At 45.0% G+C, this 20,158-nt stretch overlaps 1 protein-coding gene across 3 annotated transcripts in view; it reads left to right on the forward strand.

The window, feature by feature from the left end:
- Positions 1–20,158, forward strand: part of PKNOX2 (PBX/knotted 1 homeobox 2) — a 102,897-nt gene that overhangs the window by 34,469 nt on the left and 48,270 nt on the right. The window contains exons 2-3 of one of the 3 annotated variants that reach the window (XM_050983632.1): positions 16,949–17,014; positions 18,371–18,455. The exons of 1 other annotated variant lie outside the window; for it this stretch is intronic. The gene's annotated coding sequence lies outside the window, so the exon portion shown is untranslated. The remainder of the gene's footprint in view (positions 1–16,948; positions 17,015–18,370; positions 18,456–20,158) is intronic. One more of the 3 variants, XM_030232129.2, reaches the window with a different exon arrangement.

Below are 20,158 nucleotides of genomic sequence, written 5' to 3' on the forward strand. Positions count from 1 at the left end.
GTCAAAAAAACCCAAGCCCCAAAAAACACCCAAATCCTGAGGTGTTCAGATGAGCTCAAGAAGTAAATACAGAGTTTTGGGAAGGTTTTGGTTGGTTTGGGGTTGCTGGAAGCCTTAGCTGAAAGCTGAATATCCCTTGGAAAGGAGCATCACCATTTAACAACCAACCCCTGTGCTGGGTGCAGGAGTTACTAGCAGTGTGTTCTGCAAGAAGTTTTCGATAAAAAGCAATTTTTGAGCAAAACATCACTGGATTCATGTGCTTGAGCTGTGTCATGAGCTAACTGGCAGCAACAGATGATTTTTGCAGAAAGAACTGCATGGGTAGGAACAGGCCCTGGGCTCTGGGGGAGCTGAGCTGACTTCCAGGCATGGCTGCAGCGTGCAGACAGCCCCAGGCTGCTCTCAGCCCTGCAGCCAGCAGTGAGCTGGACCTTTGTGATCCCAGCTCTGCCAGAAAATCTCTCTGTTTGTCCCAGCTAGTTCAGTCAGGTTATAAAAAACCCCATTCCTGCCTTGCTGGAGGGGCTGAGGAGGGCTGCAGGACCTTGCCAGGCTGTTGGCAGCCTGGGAGACATCGAGATCAGCATTTTCTAAAAAGCTGGATGAAAATGGAGAGTTGCTGAGCTTTGCTTTAGGCCAGTGTCTTTGCTTTAGTCCTGGCCACATCTTCAGTTTGCTCTGCTAGTGGCCTTGGCTGGTTCCAGCATCCCTGGACTGATCCCAGCTGACATCCCTGGTTTGGGCCCAGACAGGATTTTGGTTTAATTTTAACTGTCACAGAATCCCAGAATGGTTTGGGTTGGAAGGGACCTTAAAGCTCATCCAGTGCCACCCCTGCCATGGCAGGGACACCTCCCACTGTCCCAGGCTGCTCCCAGTCCTGCCCAGCCTGGCCTTGGGCACTGCCAGGGATCCAGGGGCAGCCCCAGCTGCTCTGGGCACCCTGTGCCAGGGCCTGCCCACCCTCACAGGGAACAATTCCTAATTCCCAATCTCCCATCCATCCCTGCCCTCTGGCACTGGGAGCCATTCCCTGTGTCCTGTCCCTCCATCCCTTGTCCCCAGTCCCTCTCCAGCTCTCCTGGAGCCCCTTCAGGCCCTGAGCTCTCCCTGGAGCCTTCTCCTCTCCAGATAAACACCCCCAGCTCTCCCAGCCTGGCTCCAGAGCAGAGGGGCTCCAGCCCTTGGAGCATCTCCGTGGCCTCCTCTGGGCTCCAGTGGCTCCAGCTCCTTCCTGTGCTGGGAGCCCCGAGCTGGAGCTCTGCAGGTGGGGTCTCACCTGGGGGGCAGAGGGGCAGAATCCCCCCTGCCCTGCTGCCCAGGCTGGGGATCAGCCCAGCACAGGGGGGTTCTGGGCCAGGGCCTGTCCAGCTCTCCCCCACCTGCACCCCAAGAGTTTCTCTGGTTGTTTTTCCCTTTCTCCTCTGGCTGTTTTTCCATTCAGTGCAGACTGCCACTTCTCAAATGTGATGGAGAGTGGCTCGACCACTTTCTCTGCATTTCCCTCAGGAAGTGCATCCAGTGGGTGCATCTTAGCAGGTTCCATGGATTTATGCACCTTCAGGTTGCATTGAATGTTCTTGGATGTTCTTGAACCTGATCTATGGGCGTGGTCTTAGCTTGACCCTTGTGGGCATCCTCATTTTGTATTTAGCTGGAAGTTTTAGTTTGATGAGAGCCAACATCCATGGATTGATTCTTGTATCCTGGAGCTAATCCCGCCCAGCATCCTTAGGTTGGTCCTTTCCACCCTCCCTGCCTTGACACCATTCCCACACTGTGATTTCAAACATCACTTCTGTCCTCATCAGCATCCTCAGTTTACATTAACACAATTTCCAGGTTATAAATGTACATATATTTATTTATATAAATATATATATATATATATAAATGGGCTTATATGTATTTATAAATGGTCTTATATATATATAAATGGGCTTTTTTTCCTGCCCATTCCCATTTTTTGCAGCAGTTTTTGGGGAAGAGCATCCTGGTGAGAGAGGGGTAGCAGTTCCCCAGCTGCTGTCAGTGCAGGGGGCACGGTGGTCATGCATACAGTGAGACCTGACAAGGTCAAGCCAAGAGTTTTTTCCTTAAAAAAACGAGCCCAAAATTCCCACCAAGCTGTGTTCTACCGAGCTGAATAAGAAGTCAGGCTGAGCATCCCCAATCCCACATCAGCCCTGTTGTTCTCATCTCTTGAGTGCAAATTCGAGCAGAACTTTGCAGAAAAGCCTTTTTTCCTGGCTTTGTGGGGATGCTGCAGCTTCAGCGTGGGGATGCCGGCCCCTCTCTGCTCCCAGCTCCGTGCCGAGCCGCCGCAGCCGGGTGTGTACTCGGCTTGTAAAGATAATTAAGTTGCATTTCTGTGCGTTGTTTACTGTTCCTCTGATCCAAGTGTTCCCCCGAGACTCCAGCTCGGGGCTGGTTTTTGTTTTGCAAAGCTCCTGGCGAGTGTGCCCTTCACTCTGCTTCGGCAGCGATTCTCATTTTACTATTATTAAACCATCCCAGACGCTGCCTTATTATGTGCCTTGGAGCTGAAATTCCTCAAGGAGGGGGGGGAACACCGCTCACATCTGGGCTTGTTCTGCAGATGTTTGCTCTGCTCTAGGAAGGAGCAGACATTAAAGGAGTTGGAGTGGTTTGGCCCCGGGATGGGTTTGCACAGGTCGGCGCGGGATGGAGATGGCTCTGGCACAAAGAGGAACCCCAAAACTTAATTCATCCTAGGCGGGAGATGGCTGTGAAAAGATCTTGTCTTGGCTTCTTCGGAAAGAAATTCGTAATTTTTTTTCTCCTGAAAAAATAATTTCAAAGGAGAGCCATAATTAAAAATTAATTAAATAAGTAGAAGGAATAGGAAGGATCTGCGCCGCTCACCTGGGGAGCCAAAACCTGAAATTCTGGCACGGCTTCAGGATCAAACCCTACTGTGCACTTTTAAAACTCCGAGTGGGATCCCAGGAGTGCAGCCAGGGCCTGCCCAGCCGGGGGTACTGCAGGGATGCATTTTGCAGGGATGCATTTTGCAGGGATGCATTTTGCCTTGTGGCGGTTGCTGTGCTGGCCCCTGGTCCCTGTGCATTTGCACATCTGCATGTGTGTTTGCACACGTGTGTCCCATGCGTGTTTGCATTTTCCTGTGCGTGTTCCTGGGGCGTTGTTGCATTTCTGTGCGTGCTGCCACGTGCATTGGCTGCTCACAGATGTGCCTTGGCCCCCAGGCTGTGTCTGCACAGGTGTGTGCCCGTTTCCACGGGCATTTCCAGGTGCACGTTTGCACACCGCCCACACCTCCCAGTTTTCCCCGTGCCTTTGCACGTTTGCAATGCAATAAATTTGCATATATGCAAACACAGGCACATAAATCTGCATAGCAAAACATCCCTTTTTGCCCACTAAGACCTGGGGAAGCAGAGCTGTGTGCACTGAGCTGTCCACACGCGTGGCCATTCCCACATCCTGATTTACACACCCTCAATAACTTTCTCCCCATTATCCCTAACCCACAGACTCTGGGAACTTTAATTTCTTCTCTCTAGTAATCACCATTAAATAGAAATTGTCTTTTTCTGTGTAAACACGTCATTAGCGAAGCTGCTTTCTGCAGGGTCCAGATTTCATTTTTATTAAAATGAAACATTTTTTCGGCTCCTCACTGTGTCCGGAGATGAAGAGGATAATTTTAACCCGTTGGGTTGGCCACAGATAATTGCACCAGCATTTGATTGGGGCGATTAGGGAAATATCTTCTTTTCATGCAGAATTTGCATTTTCCCCTCTTCCTTCTCTGGAGCAGAATCGTGCTTTCCTACCCAGCCAGTTTTAATGATTGTTATCAATCCTAATAAATAGCTTTGCATCTTCCCTTTATTGACTTCTTTTTTAGCTGGGATGGGCTGAAAACCAGGTCCAGGTAAGAATTTGGGATGGGGAAAGGCACCAAATTTCAGCTTGTGAGGTTGATGCTCAATAAGGGCATTTTTTAAAATTAATTTTTTTCTTTTTTTTGGCACTGAAAGCCCCCCTGAAATGATGCAGTGGAGTTTTCAGGGGTTCAGTGCCAGAGGTTGCAAACAGCTGTCAGCATCTTCCCTTGCCAGTTGTGCCAGGGCCACATCCCCCCCTAATCTGTGCTCTGCAGGGATTTTCCAGTGGTCCCAGCCCCAGCAGGTACCTCTGGGAAAAGACCTTTTCCCCACTAAATACCCAAGAAAATCCCGAAGCTCACACATAGATAAATCCATCTGTTACATCTCACATCAGACAAATGATATATGGCAGTGATGGGCAATAGACATTAGAATAACACAAAATATAGGTTATCCCCATCATAGGTATATAACCATAAGGAAAGGACACCTATAGATCATAGATATGTAACCATGTAAGGAAATAGAAGAGACAAAAGCATTTATTGTTCCCATATTTTATAATGAGTATTATATGATATAAAATAGATTAATGTCTAATCTATAATTGGAATATAACTAGTACATATTACTCCAAGATATTATGTAATATATATAACATTATAACATATATAACACATATAACATGTATATTGTATTAAGTATCATATGATATAAAATAGATTGATGTCTAATCTATAATTGGAATAAAACTAGTACATATTACTCCAAGATATTATGTAATATATATAACATATATATAACACATATAACATGTATATTATATGTAACATATATATAACATTAAGTATTGTATGATATAGATTAATGTAGAGTCTATAATTGGAATATAACTAATACATATTACTCCAATATATTATGCAATATATATAACATAAAACGTTTATAACATATATAACACATATGACATGTATATAATATATAACATTTATATAACATTTATAATATGTAATGCTAGAGAACGTCTAAACTTCTATTAATGTAATCTGTAATGTAAAACATATGTGATATAAAATATAGAATATAAGATGCACAGTGGCATTGGGTGATGTGGTGGCCTCCCCCCTCTCCCTCTGCCATAATCATTCCTTGAATTTCTGCCTAATTTGGGATGAAACCCCCCAGATTAATTCTGCTATACACATATGTACCATACCAAGCCCTAATTCTGGATATACACATATATACCATACCCACCCTAATTCTGATATACACATATATACCATACCCTGCCCTAATTCTGATATACACATATATACCATACCCTGCCCTAATTCTGATATACACATATATACCATACCCGCCCTAATTCTGATATACACATATATACCATACCCTGCCCTAATTCTGATATACACATATATACCATACCCAACCCTAATTCTGATATACACATATATACCATACCCACCCTAATTCTGAATATACTCATATATACCATACCCTGCCCTAATTCTGATATACACATATATACCATACCCTGCCCTAATTCTGCTATACACATATATACCATACCCTGCCCTAATTCTGATATACACATATATACCATACCCACCCTAATTCTGATATACACATATATACCAAACCCAACCCTAATTCTGAATATACACATATATACCATACCCAACCCTAATTCTGATATACACATATATACCATACCCTGCCCTAATTCTGATATACACATATATACCATACCCACCCTATTCTGATATACACATATATACCAAACCCAACCCTAATTCTGAATAACACATTATACCATACCCACCCTAATTCTGATATACACATAATACCATACCCACCCTAATTCTGATATACACATATATACCATACCCTGCCCTAATTCTGATATACACATATATACCATACCCACCCTAATCTGATATACACTATATACCATACCCACCCTAATTCTGAATAACACATATATACCATACCCGCCCTAATTCTGATATACACATATATACCATACCCACCCTAATTCTGAATATACACATATATACCAATACCCGCCCTAATTCTGATATACACATATATACCATACCCACCCTAATTCTGATATACACATATATACTATACCCACCCTAATTCTGCTATACACATATATACCATACCCAGCCCTAATTTTGGATATACACATATATACCATACCCAACTCTAATTGTCATATGCACATATATACCATATATGTGTATAAAATAAATCACCCTAATTCTGAATATACACATATATACCATACCAACGCTATTGCTGGATATACACGTATATACCATACAACCCTATTGCTGGATATACACGTATATACCATACCCCACCCATTCACTCCCTCTCCCTTTGAAAGCCAAGTTCTCCCTTGCAGCGCTGCCTGGACAATCCCATTTTCACACATGTGGGAGCAGCAGATTCCCCCAGCTCCCCCTCTGAGCACCCTCCTCAGGCCGTTCCCTGCCGGGACGGGGGTCCAGCCTCTCCCCCTGCCCTGCCTGCTGCTGCCTCTGGTATTTATTTAAAGCCCCAGCCCCAGGAGCGTGGCCAGCGCGGCCGCTCGATGGTGTTTGCACAAGCCCACTGGGGGCCAGCGAGGGATTCTGGGGCGATGGGAAAGCTGCTCTTTTTCCCAAACTGCACCAAGGAGCTTGCCTTCTGCTTGCTTTTTTTCCTGCTTTTCCTTGCTCTGCCCCCACACCTTTCCCTCGCTTTTTCGTTGTTTTGCTTTTCCTCTGCTTTTTCTTGCTTTTCTTTCCTTTTCGCTTTTTCATGCTTTTTTAGTTTTTTTTTTTTTTTTTTTTTTTAATGTGGAGGCATGCAAGCAGCCAGGCCTCCTCTCCCAGCAAGGAATTCGAGGTGAAAAAACCCCTTTTTGGGCCCACAGGCTTGTTTTTCCTCCAGTTTTTGGGGTTTGGGGGGATATTGCTGCCACAGGAAAGCGTCACCTGGGTAAGTAAATCCCCGCGGTTGCTTCTCCACCAGACAGAGTCCCACTAACATCCACAACGCCCCAAAACTGAGATTTTCCTCCAAATGCAGCAGGATTGTGCCTTGCTCCTCTAGAGAAATGAAATTATGCGGCATTCCTGCTGTTTTGGGAGAAAAGACAGTGGGGATTGTTCTTTGTGGCAGCACCAGGGTGCCACGTTGTCTCTGTCACCTGAAGTTTTGCAGCTGGGACTGGGGGGAGTCCAAAGCATCAGCCTGAATTGTGTTTGAGGGAAACTTAACCCTTGGTAAACTGGTTGAGGTTGAACTGATTCAGCTCTTCCAAAGCTCCAGACACTTGGGACAGTGTTGGAAAAGCATCCAGCAAACCCAGAGCCCCCCATGGAAGCCCTGGCAGCCCTCAGCACTCCTCTGGTGCTGGCATAAAGCACTTTGATTGTCCTTGCCAACTAAGGAGTTGCAGTAACTCTGATCGTTAACTCTGATTAGCTGCAGAAAAACTCAGTTTTTGTGATACTGGGAGGGGATTCCCTCTTCCATTTTTCCTTTGGAAACTCAAGTTTAATGATTGGAATCTTCCTTTGTGGTGAGGAATATTGATGTCCCCTCCTCGCTCATGATCCTTTTATTATCACTCAGCTCTGCCTAGCAGAGCATTCCCTGTGCTGGTGATCCCAAATTTACTCCTTATTAATGAGTAAAACATGATTTCTTTTCCTTTGAGTGTGGCTTTTCCCTATTTGGGCTGAGCAATTTCACTCAGCACCAACTCCAAAAGTTGCATTAAACCTTTTGGAAGCTCTTGCTGCCACTGAGCTGGGGATTCTCTGCCTGAGCATCATTAGCTCTGGGGCCAGATTATATTATTATTATTATATTATTATTATTATTATATTATTATATTAATATACTACTACTACTACTACTACTACTACTACTACTACTACTACTACTATTATTTAATGTTTTTTAACGGATTGCAGTGTATTTTGAGCAAGTAAAATTAATCTCAGAAGATGCAGAAATGAATTTTGTATCTCTTGGCCCTGGATGATCAATTCCTTGCCCTGATTCCAGGAATTATCCATGGGGCAGATTCCAAGGCTGGGTGGTGAGAGGTGATTCCACAAGCCTGGACTAATCCTTGTTTTTAATTTAAAATTCACTTAGATGATTGAATTAGAGAATAATGTCTCTTATTAAATTATAAAATTGTTATTCAATTAGAAAATAATTTCTATTTTAAAATTAACTCTGCATTTAAATTTTAAAATTTATAAATTTATTTCCTGACTTGGGGATGCTTCCAGCTGTAGATAAAATATCTGTAAGGATGTTAAACCCTGGCAGAGGCCTTGAAATTTAGGTTTTTTTGCTCCTCACCAAAACACAGATGCAAACCCAGGGATTTAAGGATCGAAATTAGTGTAAGGTTTAATTCTGGTATTTTCAAACTCCAGAGTTTATGTTCCCATGGCAACCGGTATTTTTATCCTCTTGGTTCAGCGCTCGTGAGATGGATCTGTTGGGAAATGTTTTCCCTCTGGGACCCTGGAGATGTTGGGCTTGGGTCAGAAGAAACACAGAAATAAATCCCCACCAGCCAATAAGAAGAATATGCAGGAATCTGGAGGTTGTCCCTTCCTCAACAAACCAGAAAAATACAATTTTGGGGATGCTTCAACCCAACAGTCATTGGGTCTTTGTGCCACTCTCAAAATTCACCAAAACTTGTGCTGGAAAAATCTCATTTTTCTTTCTCTGATCGTTGTTAGATTCTCTGCTTTGGGATGAGCTTTATGGGCTGAGTTGGAACTGCAGGAACTGAAAAAATGAGGGGAAATATCCCAAATTTTAAATGCAGCAACATTATCTAGACCCAAAAGAGTCTTTTTCTCTGGGAAATTATTTACATTGAGCTGGTTTTGCTCAGTCAAATCTCATAACCACTTAGTACCTGACATTGTGTGCTGGCTTGGTTCATGTTATAACAATTTCTCAAGCGTTTCAGATCTCTTATGCATGCTGATTTTATTATTTTTTTGCCCCCACTGGAGATGAACTACTTGGTGGAATTCCTCAAAAAACAGTAAAAATGGGTAAAATATGGAGATTTGTGACTTTTCCATAGATGGACTTGTTGGTAGGAGCTGATACCTGTGGATTGTGTTGGCAAGGTGAGATGGAGCAGGAGGGAGAAATGCAGATTTCAAGAGGGAAAGGACCTGAAAATTGTAGGATTTTGCTCCTAAACCCCCAAATGAGGGGAATTACACTGAAAAAACAATTCCAGAAATTTAGTCAAAATCTAGATTGGCCCAAGGTTACAACCCTCTTTCCTTCATATTCAAATCCTAGATATTAATTAATTTATAATACTCTTTTTCTCCCATGACCAGGGTGTTCCTACCATCAACTGGCTCCTCAGCGTGGGTGAGAACACTGAATTAAGGAAAAATTACAGATTATTGTGCTGTACTTTTTCTCTTGCCTGACTCAAACAATGCTGTTGGCATAGAAACAGCCTTCTGTGGAAAGGTCACCTGTGTGGAGGGTGGTTGAGGTGTAATTCAAGGAGATTACAGGGGATTAGGCTACACTTATATTTATATATATATATCTTTTTTTTATAGAGATAGGGTGTGTGCATATCCTCCTGTCCATATATTCATGGACACCTGCATAGCTACATATATATTTATATTTACGTTTATATTTACATTTATATTTATATTTATATTTATATTTATATTTATATTTATATTTATATTTATATTTATATTTATATTTATATTTATATTTATATTTATATTTATATTTATTTAAAGGAAATGTGATGAGGCAGCACTATCCAGGAAGCTTTGCTAAATTAAAAAGTCGATGATGAAGAGGGTGGGGTTTTTTTCCTAATTTTTTTTTTCTCTATGTGTTTTTTTTCCCCTCCCATTTTTCCCCCTCTCCCTGCCACATGTGGTGGGGTGATATCAGAACCCAGTGCTGCTCCTCTGTGTTTTTCTCTTGGCTTTAATTAAACCTCAGGCAGAGCTGGAAAAATGTGGCGAGACGAGATAATTGCGCTTATTCCCCGCGCGGGGCTGGAGCCTGGGCTGGAAAAAGGAGAGAAGTAGAAATTTGGAGGAGATGGAAAGGTGATGGAGGGTGGCTGAGCTGCACCATCAGGGATGATGGAGCTGTGAGATTTGGAGCGAGAAACTTGGCTGATAAAAACTACCAAAAGTACCAGTTTTCATCCCATTTTCCAACTCTGCGTCTGCACCCTGCCCCTGGAACCAGAAAAATAAGCAAAATTCTATTTTTTTTTTTCTTTCTTTACTGTGACTGCCCTGGATTTCTTGTCTTCTATTTGCTTTCTTTTCCTGGGTTTTTTCCCATTTGTTTTTTTGGTAACGCACGGGCAAGGCAGGAATTTAAAAGGTTGGATCACTGGATGATTGCATTTACATTGGATAAACCCCCACACCCTGTGCACGTGTTCCCTGCAGTGGGGGAAAACCTCCCAGTTCCATTTCCCCCCCAGCTCCCCCAAACGGGTGGGGGTAAAGTGTCATCAGTGCAAAACACAGGGAAAATTCCCCCAAAATTCAAATCCCCCCAAAATTCAAATCCCCCCCCAAAATTCAAATCCCCCCAAAATTCAAATCCCCCCAAAATTCAAATCCCCCCCCCAAATTCAAATCCCTCCCAAATTCTCCCTTTTTAGAGGAGAAGAACCATCATTTTTTCAGGCTATTTTCCCCACTCTAAAGGAAAATCAGTGCCTTGGAAATGGTTCTGTGTGGTGGAAGGAGCTTCCTGCACCCTGGAAAGAATTGGCAAAAAACGAGGTCAGAGAGGCTACAATATCAAAAATCTCTTTCTCTTCTCTTGCCATCAAGCTAGAACAGACTGTGGTAGCAAATATTTGGCTCAGATTGCTTTTTGGTGATTACAGCTTGTCAGAAAATATTGTTTGCATCCTAGAGGAAATATTGTATTTTAACTTTGTTTTCATTCAAAGAAGTCAAAATATTGATTTATATATATGTATATATTTTTTTTTTTTAATTTTTTTTCCCTTTCCATGGTAAAATTCCAAAAGCATTTTCTGTTTGGACACATGGAAGTAAAAAACTATCGGCACCGTCTGCAGACGTGAAATGTTTTGACATTTTAAAATGTTAGTTTCCAATTGACATTTCAGCATAAAATAGCATTAAAATGGCACCGAGTGAAGCTGTTGATTCAAACCAAAAATTAAATTTCATTGAGGCATTTCAAAACTGAATGTTTTCCTCCATTCTGAACTAGCACTTGGGGAAAAGGAGCATTTATTGCTGAAGAAATAAAATATTTCTCCCCAGGTTTTGGTGTTAAATAGTCCTGACCCACTTGGCTGTAGGGTGGTGGTCACTGCCCTTGGCCACCCTCAGCTGCCCCCTTAGGTAGGGATGAGACAGCAAAGAGGGGATTTTTCCATCTAAATGCAGTTTTGGATAAATCACCTCGTATTCCTTTGCCAAAAAAAAAAAAAATCCCCAAAGAATTCACATCAACTGAAAAAAACAATCCCAAAACTTGCATTTATTCCCACATTGGTTGGTGGCCAGTGGCACTGGAGGTGGGATTTCCTATTCAGCAGGGAGCAGCTGTGTAGGAGAGCAGCCAATAATGTCTCATCAGAGAGCTGAAAAGCTGCAGCAAGCCTCAGAATCTCTTTTATTTCTCAGCCCTTGCAGCTCCCATTTCATGGGAGAGCAGTGGGGGCAGACTTGGAGCCCTGTGTCTGGTGTGGAAGGTGGATTGTGCTTCAGCAGCTCCCAGTTTATTAATTAACTCAGTTCCTCGTTTGATTTCAGTTGTTTGTTTGGCAGGTCAGGATTTTGGGCAGGGTTTGGACATCTTGGAGGATCCTCTGGGAAAGCAGGCATTGGGGAGGGGAAGGCAGGGAGGGATCTGCAGGTGTGGTGATTCTGGTGTTTCTCTGAGGCTGATGGAAAGGTTGGAGGAAGGTGCTCTCCTTTCACTCCTCTGCCTTGGAAGGGCTGGGGAAGATCTTCTAGTGAGGGTTTTGGCTGGAGAAACAGCATTTCTGATTGCCCAAAAGGTGGTGACCTTGTGCAGCTGGAGAAGGTGGAAGAAGGTGTTGCTCCTTCTCGTGGTTCTTCTTTTGTCACCCCAACAAAGAAAAACCAACCCCTCCTGGTTTGGGCCTGGGTGCTCTGGAGGTGCCACTCAGCCCCTCCAGGGAAATCCTCACTTTTCTGCCCTGAGATGTTTTTACCCTCTGACATTTTCTCACAGACTGCTCCTCCTGGAATAGACCTCGCAGCCTCTTTCCACAAGTTAGAACTAAGAAATATTGAATAAAGAGGCGATTTAGGCTTTGGGGAAAATTCCATGTGAAGAATTGCCATTTCCACTGGGTCACACAAGGGCTCTTTAGAAAGATCTCAGGTTTGACCAGAATTGATGGCCAAGGCTTCACTGCAGAGTGTGCTTTCCACCCAGAGTGCCAAACGAGGTTGTAATTAGTCCCTGGAGATTTCTGTCAATATCTGAAATCACTTAATAGTAGCATTTGATTTTTATGGCAGCCTTTAGGCAGTTGGCTTGAGTCCTGTTTCTGCACAGCATGGTCATCAATGCAGGGCTGGGTCTTCTCTGCAGGATCAACAGTTCACTCCTTGCCTTTGTAGTCCTTAACTCAGGGCTGGTCTTTGAAGGGTTAATTGATGTGTTACCTGCTGCTCTTGTAGCCATCAGTGCAGAGCTGGGCCTTCTCTGAGGGGTCAGTGTTGATGTTTAAAATCTGCTCAAAATGTGTCACCAAGGCCTTCACAGCCACAGTTCCTGGGGGAAGTAGAGCATCTCTTTTTGAATTCTTTCCACAATTTGTCCTTTTCTTGCTTGGAATTTGACTAAAAATAAGGAAATTCTCAAATTGCATTGGGAAGAAAGTATTGCACAATGATGGTCCAGGAATGTCTTAATGGTAAATTCTTGGGCATGAACGTTATGGCTTCCATTTGTTTTCTTTCAGTGTTAATTAACATGAATTAATGTGTCAGTGCTGTGGGTTGATACCACCCCTGACACTCCACAGAGTAAATGCCACATCCACGTTTGCTCTTCAGCTGCCAGCTTTCATTTTGATGGGAGAACTCCCCAGAACATGCATCTTTCCATGAGAAATGTCTGATTTCTTGGAACTGCATTTCTCCTGGAAGACCTCTGATTTTTCAGCTGTGCTCCGAGCACGGACATTGGCAGTAACAACTTGTACAAGGGCTACTGAGCACATGCAGCTCAAATCCATCACAGCCTTCCTGCAGGCTATTAATACTTTATTAACTCCATTTAAACTCTGCCTTAATGCTCCTGGTGTGACAAGTGGCTCTGCCTAGAAATTATTAAGAAAAGACAGTTTTAAGTCGAATTATGGAGTAGTGCTGGGACATGTGTGCAGCCCTCACTGTGCCCTGAGCAGCCACATTTCTGCAAATATTCTGTGTACATTTTATGCAGTAGAATATTGGATCTGTGGGGATATGCTCCCAAACTATCCCTGGAAAAGAAGTGCTTCTCAGGAGGCTGTTTCCAGCTGAGCCCGCCCAAAGCCTGGGGTTTTGCATGAGCAACCAAAAGAGGACTGGATTTTGCAGGGGTGAATATTTGAATCTGAATGTCTTAGAGTAACTCTGGTCAGGGGAAGACCCTGAGTTTTAGAAATCCCATCACAGGAAGAGAAGAGTTTTTCTGGTTTGTTCCTACCTGTGGGGAAACTCAAAGTTTGGATGGTAAAAATATTTTGCACTGCTGGAAGATTTATGCCTCAGAGATGGGAACTTATATTTGCTCTTATTGCTGCTCCCCTTATTCAATCTCAGGCTCTGCCTCCCTGCCTGAACACAGAAAAATACTTCTAAAATTCATTTTCTGCTCCTCTTTTCACTTTGCTGTGATGGTTTTTTTTTGCCTCTCGTTGGTCCCTGAGTATGGAGAGTCAAGGCAGGACATTAATATTGATGCTGACCTCGGTTATTGGGAGCTGCATTTCCGAGTGTGCCGGCAGCATATAAATACAATTACTGGGTAATTAGGGAGCCCCAAGCTGAGGCTGGGTTGAGCAGGGCTCCGTGTCCTACTTTTGGGATTGGGCTTGGGTTTTTTGTATTGGGCTGTTGGGGTTTTGCCCCCCAAAAAATCCAAAAGTTTTGGAAATTTTTCAGAAGCACTTGGATGCTCAATGAAAGAGTAAGAAGCAAAACAGAGAGGGAAAAATGGAAGAAAAAGGGTCTTCCAAGGCTTTTCCTTTTTTGAAAACCTCCTGTATTTGAAATACAAAATAATAATTTTTGAGTTTCCTTTTCTTTTTAAAAGTTTCTGTCCTTTCTTTCTGGATTTCTTGGTTTGCAATTTCTCTTCCCATGCCCCACTTGAATTTTACTCCTCTGGTGCTATAAAAGTTTGGAACAGCTTCAGTGTTGCCAAAGGGCGAATGCAGCCAGGATTCTCTGGTTGGATGCACCCTAAAATGGATTCCCCTTGCATTCCCCACTCTCCCGCCCTTCCTGGACACAGAAAACCCTTTTATTTTATTGCCTCCCCCATTCACTTCTCCCCAATAAATACAAGAACGGTTTTCCCATCCAGACAGAGGTGGGGAGACATCCCCAGGGTCACCAGATCCTTCCCTTCACCCCATAGTGTGGCTTTGATTGAAACACCCTGTGAATAATTTAGGGGTGTTTTGCATCTTTTATACCTCTGAACTTCCACTAAAAGGGGTTTTGAGTTGCTGCTGCTGGTGAAACAGCATCTGAAGGTGAGCAGCCCCTGAATTTTGCATGAGCTAAAAGGGCTGTGAATGGGGAGCTGGGCTTTGCCTCTGAAGTCAGGTGGGTTCAATGCATGAATTTCATGAATTAGCAGGGGAGGAAGGCAGTGGCTCCCTGCTTTGGGGGGTGAATCCCTGCAGCTCCCTGGGCCTCAGGGATCACGGCAGGTTTGGCATCACTGCACCTCACTGAACCCTAACTTCGGGCCCCGTGTTACTGTCCCCCCTTTCTTTTTTACCTGCAGCTCAGTTGCCAGCTTTCCCTCTGCATGGAGATATTTTGGGTCAAACCATCCCATTTTCAGACCTCCTCACTGGCTGGTGCTCTGAATAGTTGTTCTAGGAGGAGGTGCAGCCTCGTTAGTGGCTCCCCAGCAGGAGCATTCCTGCATCCCCCTGCTTCTGGGGGCTCCCAGAGCACTTCAGTGGCACTGCACTGACAGAGGGGAGGTTTAGGTATCAAACAGAAATTGTTCCCTGGGAGGGTGCTGAGGCCCTGGCACAGAGCAGCTGTGGCTGCCCCATCCTTGGAAGTGTCCAAGGTCAGTCTGGACAGGGCTTGGAGCAGCCTGGGACAGAGGGAGGGGTCTTTGCCAGTCACAGGGAATTGGGAGAATCTTTAAGATCCCTTCCAACCCAGACCATTCTGGGATTCTCTGATTCTCTCACTTCTTTCAGAGCTGACTGGCTCCCAGGGCTGCCTGAGCAGCAATATGTGGGCTTGACAGGGTGCCTGTGTCAAGCTGCAGGAAAAGATTTTAAATTCCCTAATAATTTCTTTTCCACAAAACAAATGAATCTTCTGAAGGGCCTTTCCTCACAGTTGCTAAGCCATTTAATTTATCTGAGTCATTTACAATTTGTGATGGGCCTGTTAATAGCCTGATGTGGGGATCAACATCACTTAGATGTGGGGGTTGTTTTCATTCTTTTTTTCTTTTTATTCTTTTTTTTTTTTTTTTTTTTGGCCTTTTGGGTTTTAATTTCTTGCTGGATTTTCCCCCAGAGGCACAAAGCTGTGTTTGGAAAACGTCAGCTCTGTCTCCCCAGCCCCTTTGTCATGCTGGTGCAGCTCGGGCTGAAAGCACAAACCACAGCCCACCCATGGGGACGTGCTGCCCTGCTACTACTTAACTGCTTCAAAGTACCTGTCTGTGATATGAAACATGCCATAAAATGAATATATTCCAGATGTCCCAGCGAATTTCCCCTCAGCTCCGCGATCCACCTGAAGGCAGCGCACGCAGCGAGGTTCCCTGCTCCCTGCTGCCTCTCTCACTGCCAGAGGAGCTCAGTGCTGGCTCCTCTGGGGCTGCCCTTTGGGAGGTGGCCATTGCCAGAGCAGGGGGATGACCCCAGGCTCTGCTCCGTGCAGGGTGGGGTGAGGATTTCAGCCACCGATGTCCCAGGGGGTGATTGCCCTCCACGGGGCTGGGGGAGATGGGGTTTGCATCCTGAGGTTTGGGGGTCTTTGTCCTGGAGGGGATTCCTCTCTCCATTCTTGGGTGGGGGTTCCCCATCCTCAGGGTCTGCAGAATCTCTGTCCTCAGGGCTGTGAGGGTCCTCGGGTTCTGAGGCTCTGCGTGGTCAGGGTTGGTGGATCCCATACTCAGGGTTAGGAGCTCACTCCTTGAAGTTTGTGGGTCTCTATCCTTGGGTTTTGGAGACCTCCATCTGCAGGGTTGGGAGATCCCTTTCCTTGTGGTTGGGGGAATTCCCAGCCTTGGGTTTGGGTGGATTCTTCCTTGTGTTTTGTGGAGCTCCATCCCTGAGCATCTTCACCTTCAGAGCTGGGAGAGTATCTCCATTTTTGGGATATGAGGATCTTCTTCCTTGAGTTTGGAGCAAAATCTTCAACTTTGGGGCTGGCAGATACATCTGGGCTTGGCAGACCTCCATCCTTGAAGGTTCTCCATCTCCAGGGCTGGGTGATCTCCACCATGTCTGTCCATGGAGGGAGGACCTCTGTCCTCCATCCTGGGTGAAGCCACGACCTCAGCTCCTCCACACCACAACTCCCACATTGCTCAGGGACTGCCTTGGACAGGCAGCTGCTGGTTTGGGGTGATGGCACCTCTGTGAGCAGAGCAGGCTCCCAACCTTCCAGCCTCTCAGCAAATATGGCTCTAATTTATTTAAAACCTTCAGAGATCACGTCGGGGTGTGTGTTCGCTGTTGAATTGGGTATTTCCAGGAGACACAGCCAGTAATTCCCTTGGTGTGCTCTGTGTAGGTCCTGGCTGGCTGGGAGAACCATGGAAAAGCTGGAATAACACCCATGTAGGAGGCAATGAAGAAGGTACAAAAGCTAAAATTTCTGTTCATGGCTAATACGTTGCATGGCACTAATTAATTTTTAAACAGCCTCGCTGGGGACCTCATTGCTAAAACATGATGTTTTCTTCTCTGGAGCTGTAACTGTTAACTCCAACCAAGCAGAGGAAGGATCAGGAAGGATGAGGAGCCACAGGTCCGTTAGGCTGCACCTGAGCTGCCTGACCTGATGGCCACTGTGCCTGGGGGAGGCTCTGTCACACCCCTCTGAAGGGATTTTTTGGGGCTGGGGAGTCAAATTCAGCTTCCTGGGAGTGCAGAAGTGTTGTATGAGCTGCTGGGGGGAAAGGGAAAACTATTTTTGATTCTGCTCTCACCTGTCTCACTTTCCCCAAGTGTGGCTTTCCCTGAATATTTTTAACCATATTTTATTACTGGTCTCACGAGCCTCAGACTGGGGGATTGCTGTCATTGCACTCACTCACATGGGAGTTATTTAATTCAGTCTCTCTGAGTGTTGAGAAAAGACTTTCCTCCATTGCTGCTGACATCTAGGTCAACACCCAAATTTATTTATTTGACATTTCCCATTTCCAATTAATCTGTGAAGTATTCCTCCTAAAATGGTCTGAGCTGGTAATGCCTTATCTCCCATTTAATGCTTAATTATTCTTTAATTATTTGGACACTTTTCTTATCACCACTTCATGTCCACCTATTAATTCCATCCTTTTAAATTTCATCATCTCCAAAAGAAGGGAAGTTCTGCAAGCTTCTGCTAAGTTTATTGTGAAAAATTTATCAAGTGCAGTAGTTTTACTCACACCTCTCTGTTTACTTCTTTATTTTAAAATTAGGAAATATGATGGTGGCTTGGGGTAAATCTTTTTTGATGTCCTGTGGGTCTGATGGTACCAGAATCAGAGCCAGGCTGAGTGTAGAAAATGACAATTGCACCATTGAAATAGTGTTTTTTTTGCTGCTGGAGGGAGCCTTTGCTGTGTGCCAGTAGCAGCCCTGGGGTCAGGGAGGGCTGGGGCTGAGGGGAGCACACGGCCCCCCCAGACGGGGAGATTTCTGTTTCCATATGGAAAAGGGATGTGGCATCTGGTTTCACTCCCAGCAGCTGGCAGCTTGAAGCCTGTGTTTTGCATGGTGTGGAGTAAAGAGAAAATAAAGTGTCGAATTGTTTGGCATTATCAAGGATTTCTGCTCCCCAGGACTCCTGCATAAAGAGATGGAAATTTTAGCTGCTGGAGCCAAGAAACACACAGAAGTATATGAATTTATTACATTTTATCTCATTCCCTTGCAAACAGCGCTGGAAATGTCAAAAGATCATCTATTGTTTCATCGTTTAGAAAGAATTTTTGTTTTCTAGTTGTAATTTCCTTGATGCCTGGCTGTGGGGAAGGAAGAGAAATTGGAGCAGGAGCTGGCAGGGCTGCAGCAGGTTGAACATGCAGGTTTGTCTGGCCATGGAGCTACATGCATTTAAATTTCTCACATCCCAGGTTTTTAATTTAACAAATGTAATTAAGGCCAGGGTAGGTACTCGGATTATTCATTTACTCCAGATGGAAAAAATTAAATTGAATGCAAATTCCGTAATCAGACGTGAAGTTGAGGATGTCGGACGTGATGGGGAAGTGTCAGCACATTAATCGGACTGCTTTCCCTAAACAGCCCCCAAATCTAAGAGCCAGGGATTATTTGAATAATTGAGGTGGCATTTGATAAGATATCTGATTGCTGATATCTCCTTAAGACGAAGCCCTAATTGTAATTCTCCATCAAGAAGGATTAATCTGCGCGGCAGAACGCGCGGGGAGCGCTGCGGTGTCACACTCCCTCCCCTGAGTCTGGGCTTTATCAGGGGCTGCCATGCCCAGGGAAGGTGCCAAAGTGATTTATCGCTTCTCCTGTTACTTTATCCATGTGCCAGGAGGTCGTCAGGTAGCACAGCCTGGCACTGGGGATCCGGGCATCCCAGGCTGCCTGAGTGCCACAGAGCTGGGTCTGTATTTGGAGGTATCCCCATTGCTGGACAAGGATGCATCCTTGTGTCTTCATGTCCCTTCTTCATGTCTTCAGGGCACGGTCAGACCTTTTTTCCTCTGGGGAAAGGAGACAAGATCGAGACAAAGTGTCCCAACTTCAGCAGAAGACCATGTTGGAGGTCCATGACCCCAGTCATCTGATAGGACCCAATCTTGGAAAACCTTTGGGGCTTGATGGACATTGGGACATTTGGGGGCTGATGGGACATTGGGACATTTGGGGCTTGATGGACATTGGGGCATTTGGGAGTTGATGGACATTGGGACATTTGGGGGTTGATGGACATTGGGACATTTGGGGCTTGATGGACATTGGGACATTTGGGGGTTGATGGACATTGGGGCATTTGGGGGTTGATGGGACATTGGGGCATTTGGGGCTTGATGGACATTGGGGCATTTGGGGCTTGATGGACATTGGGACATTTGGGGGCTGATGGGACATTGGGACATTTGGGGCTTGATGGACATTGGGGCATTTGGGGGTTGATGGGACATTGGGGCATTTGGGGCTTGATGGACATTGGGACATTTGGGAGTTGATGGACATTGGGGCATTTGGGGCTTGATGGACATTGGGACATTTGGGAGTTGATGGACATTGGGACATTTGGGGGTTGATGGGACATTGGGACATTTGGGTGTTGATGGACATTGGGGCATTTGGGGGTTGATGGGACATTGGGACATTTGGGGGTTGATGGACATTGGGACATTTGGGGACATTGACTCCCAGCTGAGTCTTGGCTGGGGTAGAGTCATGGTTTAGGAATGGTCCCCCCAGTTTGGTGCTTCTACTGAGGCTTTGCAAACCACGCTGCTGCTCACTGGATCCCCTTCCTCCTCCCCTTCTGGAGAATTAGAGTCAGGAAAGGCAAAAATCCTCATCAAAAAGATGGGCAGAGGAAGGAACAATTTACTGGGAACCAGAGAGAGGGAACAAACAGTGACAGCAGCACTATCAATAACAAAGGGCACCAAACCAAGTGATTCACACTCAGAAATGCTCACCTAAAGCCAGAGCTGCTCCGGCTGGGAAGGGAGTCCCTTTCCTGCCCCTCCCCCAGAACGATGTGAAGGGTATAGAATAACCAGGTCCTGGCCGAGCC

The sequence above is a fragment of the Serinus canaria genome, chromosome 24 (assembly GCF_022539315.1).
Source record: "Serinus canaria isolate serCan28SL12 chromosome 24, serCan2020, whole genome shotgun sequence".
Lineage (NCBI taxonomy): Eukaryota > Metazoa > Chordata > Aves > Passeriformes > Fringillidae > Serinus > Serinus canaria.